This window comes from Helianthus annuus, chromosome 5 (assembly GCF_002127325.2).
Source record: "Helianthus annuus cultivar XRQ/B chromosome 5, HanXRQr2.0-SUNRISE, whole genome shotgun sequence".
Lineage (NCBI taxonomy): Eukaryota > Viridiplantae > Streptophyta > Magnoliopsida > Asterales > Asteraceae > Helianthus > Helianthus annuus.
The window spans coordinates 97,408,383-97,416,831 of record NC_035437.2 but is presented as its reverse complement, the minus strand read 5'-3'; the positions used below and the strand labels follow the sequence as shown (position 1 = coordinate 97,416,831).

Genomic DNA, 8,449 nt, shown 5'->3' with positions numbered 1-8,449 from the left:
TAATAGTCGATTGGATGTGTATTCATTTCAGAAAATCCAAATGAGTTTGGCGAATTAATCAGAGAATACAGATGAACTTGACAAAAAAATAACAAAATAATAAAAAGATGATGTTTACAAACATGCCTTGGTATATAATGCAAGTCCAAAAGAACGTTTTGATAGTATCTAATCCTTTACATCATAACTCCATGACCATACTTGGCACTCACATATCATCTATGGCAGTAGACTTCTCATACCACTGCAAAAATTACAATATAAAAACAATCAGTTGCATCACAATCTGGCTTTCGGCATGCCTCTCAAGCCGCCCAAAATTAAAAAAAACTATGAAACTCAATAGCAAATAAGAAGCCATACCTCTTGGGCCTATGATGGGCTGCCAAAATTAAGGCTTAAAGAGCGCTGAGACGTTCAATCCATGAGCAGTATTTAAAGCCCCAATGTTAGCCTTATTACCCACAAATAGCAATTAATAAAGAATCAAATACAACCTTCGATTTGACACATTAATCCCCAAATTTAAAACACTTATACTCCTTACCCACAATCAGCAATTAATAAAGAATCAAATACAACCTTCTATTTGACACATTAATCCTCAAATTTAAAACACTTATACTCCTTAAAAAAATCCTAGACCTGGGTCAATGAATACACCACGCCCCGTTAACCTGGCTAAAGTTTCCCAACAACTTACTAACAAAACCGAAAACTAATTCCAAAGATGAGAAGCAACCCATGACAAACCAAACAGAAAACACAGAACTAACGCCAAAACCGAACCCCCTAAAGAAAATAATAATGAAGAGAATAATCATAAAATTTCTTTTTGTTTTTGGGATTTTGTTAATTATCGGGTCAAAGTATTTACCAGTTTTCATCCGGTGCATAAGGAATTGAGCGGAGCCACTTTCTTCCTTACCAACATCTTCAATGCAGAAGTTTGGATTCAGCCCTAGCTCGACACATTTGTCCCAGAAAAAAGCTCATTCACCCTCTAGATAGCCTATTTTGCCACATATAATAGTAAGTACCTGAATGCACAACTCAAACAATGGAAATATTTCTCATTTTAAGTTATCACGTGTCAGCCTATATTTTTTTCAACATATGTTGGTAATTGTTGTTTGAAAAGCGAAGCTGGGTATTTGGGTTCAAATAAGGCAAAAGAGTCAGACTCACCAATTGAATCACCATCCATTGAAGTAAAAAGAGATAAGTTAAACCTTGACAGCTAAATGCACTTTTTCTTGGCGATCAAGCTCATTAAGAGCAACAACCATGTCGATCATTAAGAGCCTTGAGACATAACTTTAATAAGTTGTTGATGGGGTATGGTATTGGACCCGACCTGAACGGTCCGACATTCCCGTTAGTTATCGCTTTTTATATTAATGAAAATAATCTTATAATTTAATCCCCAAATTTCTAGCCCTAGTTTATACTCAGTTAATACATAAGTAAATGTAAACTTCAATCAAGTTTGAATCATAGTGTCTAGAGATGAACAATCGAACAAAAGAACATTCATTATGAAACTAACATGATAGCACATGCAACAAAATCGAACCCAGGTACAATTTTAATATACATACCAAGAACAATCAAAGGAGATGGAGGGATCCTCGTCAGATGGAACGGCCGGTGGCGGTTGCAGTCTGCAAAGTTCAATAACACAATACAAAAGCATATAAAATTTACCTTTGCAATTGTAAAAGCTGCAACAATTCTTTGAACCATCTTCTCTGGCGGGTCGCCAGAAAATTATTCCGAACCGCCACCGACCACCGACGTGTACGGCGGTGCTGCCGCCGCCCTTCTTTCTCTCTCGTCCATATGCCTCTCTCTCTTCTCAGCCTTGTCGCCGCTCGAACAACGTTGGCTCTCCTCTCTCTCTCTGATCTCTCTCACTTCTCGGTCCAAACGTCACTCACCACCACCCGATGGTGGTGGTCGGCTCTGCAACTGACAGGGGGTGGTGTTCGGCTGGTGGGTGTCGTCGAGAATCCAAGCGTCGGAGTTACTCCGGTCGCCGGAGATGTGGGAGTGAGGGAGTGGGGGCTGTGTTGGGAGGAGATTAGGTAGGTAGGGTTTGTTTGAGATGTAGTGAAGAAAATGAAAGGAGCAGACCAACACACAAAAGAACTGTACACTGTCAAAGGGTAGAATGGTCAATTGGCATAGCCACCGACCTTTCATTTTAATGTTATATAAATATACCAAATAAAATGAAAATGAAACCATAAAGTAACAAAATATCTTACTGGTAATAAACATCAATAGTTAAGTTGGAGAACCAAATCAATACATGCTACACCAACCATATAAAAAATATAATATCTAAATAAAAACCCTAATAAAAGTAAGTCTTTGACAAAAAAAATACTAGAAACAAACAAACATACCAAACCAAAAGATACATGTATAGTGTTATAATTAAATATAAATAAATTTTATGTGTGAAATGAAAGAAAAGACATTTATGTGTATAATGTAATTGTGCTACATCAGAATGAATTACCGTAATATTACTCTACAATTTTATTGTAGTATAATATTATTACTGATGACGGGGGTAGCCCAAGACCAAATAAAGTAACAAAACATATAAGTGCTTAAAAGGTTAAACGGTTCAATGGTTAAAAAGCTGTGAAAGTGGGAAAAGCGAGAAGGGAACAGTAATCAATCACATCCGAGCTCAGTCCACCAACCCACGCTCGCAAAAACAGAGCAGGTCAGCAATACACGCTATTACCCAGGGGTCCAAAGCCTTCAACCCTAAAAGGGGAAACCCTCCACTACAAACAGGTTCCACTAGTCTTGTACATGCCATTTAAGGAGATGTCTTCCCCTATAAGAAGACAGCTCTTTCACTGCAAAAAAGACATTCCAAACCGGAGAAAGATTCCTTCATCTCTGGTCATTCATAAGAGTACTTGCTTCCAAGTTACTCTTCGTCATATTCATCACATACATTCTGTTTGCTTTCATTTCTGGATTCGAGCTTGTCTCGGAGAAAGAACCTCAAAGCAAACAACAACTACATACTAGTGAACCTCCTTCCACGTTTTGCAAAACGTGGGGGGACCCCGCGACCTGCGTTAGGCAAAACTGAACCCTTCAGCCCTTTTGCCTAACCACCTCAGCTACCATCCTCGGTCTAGTATTTGTTGCATCAACAAGTTGGCGCCCACCGTGGGGCTACACCACTATTTCTTCTCAAAAAGACCTAGTAGTGTAGCTCTCTTCACTCGAAATCACCATGTCAGAAAGTGGATCCCCGGGAGAAGTGAACCAGATCCCTAACACTTCTACCCCGGGTGGTGGTCAAGCCCATACGGCTATAACAACACCGTTTTTGACTCCGGGGAGTACACCCGAGTTCCTTACCTTCAACACTCCAACCCCATCCAGATCCGGGGCTCCGTCTCCCAACGTCGGTGTATCAGACACCCCAGCACGTGTCGAACTTACCCCCGAGGGGGTCGCTAATAACTTCCTCGAGTTAAGGTCACTTCTTAACCAGCATGTGAGTAAAGAAAGGGAAAAGGGAGTAAGGATTCGTTTAGATTATGACGAACCTGAGCCAACGCTGTCTCCCGGACCACCCCAACCTCCTTTTGCCACAAGAAGTGAGGCTGGTCCTAGCAACCCTTCAAACCCTCACCCTTATTTATCCACTATGACAAATCCAACGGTCCATCCCATTTTCTCTTCCCAACCGATTACTAGTGGCACTCCCCTGGGACATGAGCTAACGCTTGACCAGCTCCTACAGTCCCCGGTAACAAGCTATCCAGCTTCTTTAACAACCACATGGGAGCAAGCTCTGTTCGTGCTCCCTTTAGCACGAAGTGCTGTTGCTAGCACCCCTCCTGGGGTAAACTGCTCGGTTGGTCCAGGAAGCCTTCAGGGTTTCAACCTCATACCTAACATGATGTCCCAGATGATGGCCAACTTCCCATGGCAACACTTCATTAATCAAGTGTTAGCCACTCAAGGGAATCATGGCAACAGTCACAATGTGGATACAGGACCTGAAGAAGACCTGGCTAAACCCTATAAGCCAAGCAACCTTTCATGCTTCTCAAGGCAGATAGCCGATTATGATTTTCAATCAAAAATCAAGATGCCAACCCACATCAGAACGTATGATGGGACTGAAGATCCCGAGGATCACCTCCAGATCTTCACTGGTGCTGCTCGAATAGAGATATGGTCAAATGCTGAATGTTGCCTAATGTTCATGCAGACTCTTGTTGGATCCGCCAGGATCTGGTTCAACGACCTACCTGCTCAAAGCATTCGAAGCTTTGATGATCTCAGCAGAGGTTTTCTGGCAAACTTCTCCCAACAAAGGCGATACGTCAAGGACGCGACAGTAATCTTCCAGATAAAACAACGCGACGATGAAAGTCTTCGGGCATTCATTGAACGATACAAGAAAGAAGGACTAACCTATGTGGGGGCTGACGAGAAAATGAGAGTGGCCGGCTTTATGAACGCCATAACCTCTAAATACCTCACACGAGATTTCAACAAATCTCTGCCCAAAACCTTGGAAGAAGCCCTTGAAAGGGCCGAAGCTCACATTCGGGGAGAGGAGGCTGTAGATATCAAAGAACAAAGGAAAAGAGGGTCTGGCTGGCGAAGCAACAGCCCAGCCAGAAAAAGAGGAAACTTCAACTCTTATGACAGGCGCCCAAAGGGTTCAGACCCTCGAAGGGTTGAAGGTCGAAACCCTTCAGGCAGAGATAAAGGCATAAGTTTCACTCCTCTCACCAAAACCCCTCAAGAAATCCTGGCAACGGAAGAAGTCAAACAAAACTTTAGACCTCCCAGGCCTCTCCCCAAAAGCAGAAAAAATGAGAACTCCACGCAATTCTGTGAGTTCCACGAAGAAAAGGGACATCACACCAACGATTGCTTCCAACTAAAAAAGAGAATTGAAGAGGCTGTTAAGTCAGGAGAGCTCGCCCATTTGGTAAAAGGAGTTCGAGACAAGATGGCTGAAGGCAAAGGAAAGGAAGTAAACATGGTGTATTCTGATGAAAAGGTTCCTCACAAGAAGAAGCGGTTGGAAGACTGGGAGCTTCAGTGTGTCTGCTTTCCCCCAACAAGGAAAGACCCACTTCCCAGTCCCCTTGTGGTTGAAGCCACCGTGGGTACACTACAAACATGTAAAGCATACATAGACACGGGAGCAGCCACTGAAATCATGTTCGAGAAATTCTTCAACCGTTTAAGCAACGAGAAACGTTCAAGGCTTCAACCTTCCGGAGCCTCCATAAAAGGTATCGCCGATATAACCCTGAAGCCTTTGGGGCAGATAACCCTTGATGTTCGTTTCAGCGAGAGATCGAAAGAAAGAACCCGATCACTAACCTTTGTGGTTATCAACATCCCTTCAAGCTATGACGTAATCATAGGGAGGTCCGGACAATGTGCATTTTACATGGCAGTGTCTGTCGGCCATGGCACAGTCAAATTCCCTACTGAAAAAGGGATAACAACCCTTCAACCCTCTCAGGAAGCTTACATGATCGAGGGTGAAAGTGCAAATGGTGAAAAGGACAAACAAGGGTTAGTCATAAACCCTAAATACCCTGAGCAACGAATAAGGGTCAACACCAACCTTTCCCAGGAGACTCTTTCGTACCTTGAAAAGCTGCTGAAACATCACAGTGATGTGTTCGCTTGGTGTCCTAAAGATATGACTGGGATCCCCCGAAACATTGCTGAGCACGAGTTAAGAATACCACCGGATGTCAAACCGGTGGTCCAAAAGAAAAGAAGTCTGGCACCCGAGAGAAGCCTGGCAGCATGCCAAGAGGTTGAAAAGCTTGTATCAGCAGGAATTCTCCGGGAAGTCAAGTACCAATCATGGATTGCAAATCCTGTTATGGTCAAAAAACCGGACAACTCTTGGAGAATGTGTATAGATTTTAAAGATCTTAACAAGGCGTGTCCCAAAGATTGTTACCCGCTGCCGGAAATTGATCTCAAAGTCGATTCCCTCACGGGATATCCGTTTAAATGCTTTCTCGATGCATACAAAGGTTATCACCAGATCCTCATGAAGAAGGAGGATGAAGAAAAGACAGCTTTCCACACGGACAAAGGTATCTTCTGTTATCGAAAGATGCCTTTTGGCCTCAAAAATGCAGGAGCCACCTATCAACGACTCGTCGATAAGGCCTTTGAAAACCAAATCGGTAGAAACATGGAGGCATATGTCGATGACTTGGTAATTAAGAGCAAAACCGAACATCAAATGCTTGATGATATCCAAGAAACTTTCAAGAACCTTAGAAAGATTAACATGAAGCTCAACCCGGAAAAATGCTCGTTTGGATTCGATGAAGGAAAATTCTTAGGTCACATCGTCGGAAAGCAAAGTATCAAGGCCAACCCTAACAAAGTGAAAGCTATCCTTGAAGCTAAACCACCAAGGACCAAGAAGGAGGTTGAAAGCTTAAACGGGAAGCTTGCAGCCTTGAAGCGTTTTACCTCAAAACTGGCCGAAAGGTCTCTACCCTTCTACAAAACGCTCAAGAACTGCTCAGATAAAAAAGATTTCAGATGGACCGATGAAGCTGAGGAAGCTTTCAAACAAATGAAGCAGCACTTAGCTTCCCTACCAGATATTGCTGCACCAAAAACTGGGGAGGTCATATCGGTGTACCTTTCAATAGCCGACGAAGCCATCAGTGCAGTTCTCACCATTGAAAGAGACAAGGCTCAGGTACCCGTTTATTTTTTCAGCAAAACTCTAAAACTAGCTGAAACCAAATACCCTCCCCTCGAAAAACTTGCTCTAGCCCTGGTTCAAACAGCCAGAAGGCTTAGGAGATACTTCCAAGCACACCCTATACAAGTGGTCACTGACCAACCTGTCAAGAATGTGCTTGAAAAACCTGAGAATTCGGGGAGGCTAGCAAAATGGGCAGTAGAACTAGGTGAACATAACATCACCTATGTCCCACGAAAAGCCATTAAAGCTCAGGTCCTGGCCGACTTCCTGGTTGAAGTCCCAAACCAAACAATTGAAGAAGTAAACACCACAACCGCTGAACCCTCCAACCCTGAAGCCTGGAAACTATTCACTGATGGGGCTTCAAGCGTTGAAGGGTCAGGAGCTGGTTTAGTCCTAATCAACCCTGAGGGGCTAGAATTCACATATGCTCTCCGTTTTAATTTTCAGACCACCAATAACGAGGCTGAATATGAGGCATTGATCGCTGGTCTACGACTGGCCAAAGAAATGAAAGTCCAGAAGCTTGAAGTGTTCACAGATTCATTACTAGTATCAAGCCAAATTAACGACAGCTATGTCGCCAAAGAGCCCAACATGAGAAGGTACAAAGAAAAATCCAAGGAGTTAATGAACACCTTCCAGACATGCAGCATTAAACAAATTCCAAGGTCCCAAAACAAAAAGGCCGATGCCTTGAGCAAATTGGCATCCCTCACATTTGCCCACCTCACGAAAAAGGTGTTGGTTGAAGTGTTAAAAACCCGGTCGATTGATGAACTGGAAATACAAGATGTAGTCACCGAGGAGGATCCAAATTGGATGACTCCCATCAAAAAATTCCTCCAAGACAACGAACTACCCAATGATCAAATAGAAGCCGAAAGGGTTAAAATCAAAGCAAGGCAATATGTGTTGCAAGGAGAAACCCTCTATAAAAAAGGTTACCTTGCACCCTTGCTAAGATGTGTGGGTCCTGAACAAAGCAAGTATTTGATTAAGGAAGTGCATGAAGGAATATGTGGAGCTCATTTTGGAGCTAGGTCAGTGGTTGCAAAGCTCATGAACCTTGGATACTTCTGGCCGTCGATGCATCGTGACACCGTGGAACAGTTGAAGAAATGTGATGCCTGTCAAATTCACGCCCCAATCCCAAGAAGCCCCAAACATGACCTGGTTCCAATAACCCCGGCATGGCCATTCCATAAATGGGGAATGGACATTGTTGGGCCATTCCCTCCAAGCAAAGGGGGAGTGAAGTTCTTATTAGTAGCAATCGACTACTTCAGCAAGTGGCCGGAGGTTAAACCCCTTGCCAAGATCACAGGAAAACAAGTCATAGACTTCGTTTGGGAAAATATCATCTGCCGCTATGGTTTGCCGGGTGTAATTGTTACCGATAACGGAAAGCAATTTGCCGAGAAACCTTTCAGCCTTTGGTGCAAAGAATACAGGATCAACCAGATTTTTAGCTCAGTGGCTTACCCACAGTCAAACGGCCAGGTCGAAAGGACTAACAGAAGCATCGTGGAAGGCATCAAAACAAGATTGGGGAGGTATGAAAGCAATTGGCTTGAAGAATTGCCTAGCGTTTTATGGGCAATTAGAACAACCGAAAAAGCAAGTCACAAGAAAACACCTTACAGCTTGGTATTTGGATCTGAGGCCGTAATCCCCGCTGAAATAGGA

The 8,449-nt window shown here is 43.3% G+C and overlaps 1 long non-coding RNA gene across 1 annotated transcript; it reads right to left on the bottom strand.

Annotated features, from left to right (window-relative positions):
* On the bottom strand, positions 1-2,178 carry LOC110940844. Its single transcript, XR_002593572.2, has 5 exons — positions 1,602-2,178; positions 1,189-1,357; positions 878-1,012; positions 364-454; positions 1-244 (listed from the first exon to the last, which is right to left on the bottom strand). It is a non-coding gene; the product is annotated as an uncharacterized LOC110940844 (long non-coding RNA).
* Positions 2,179-8,449: the final 6,271 nt, after the last annotated feature.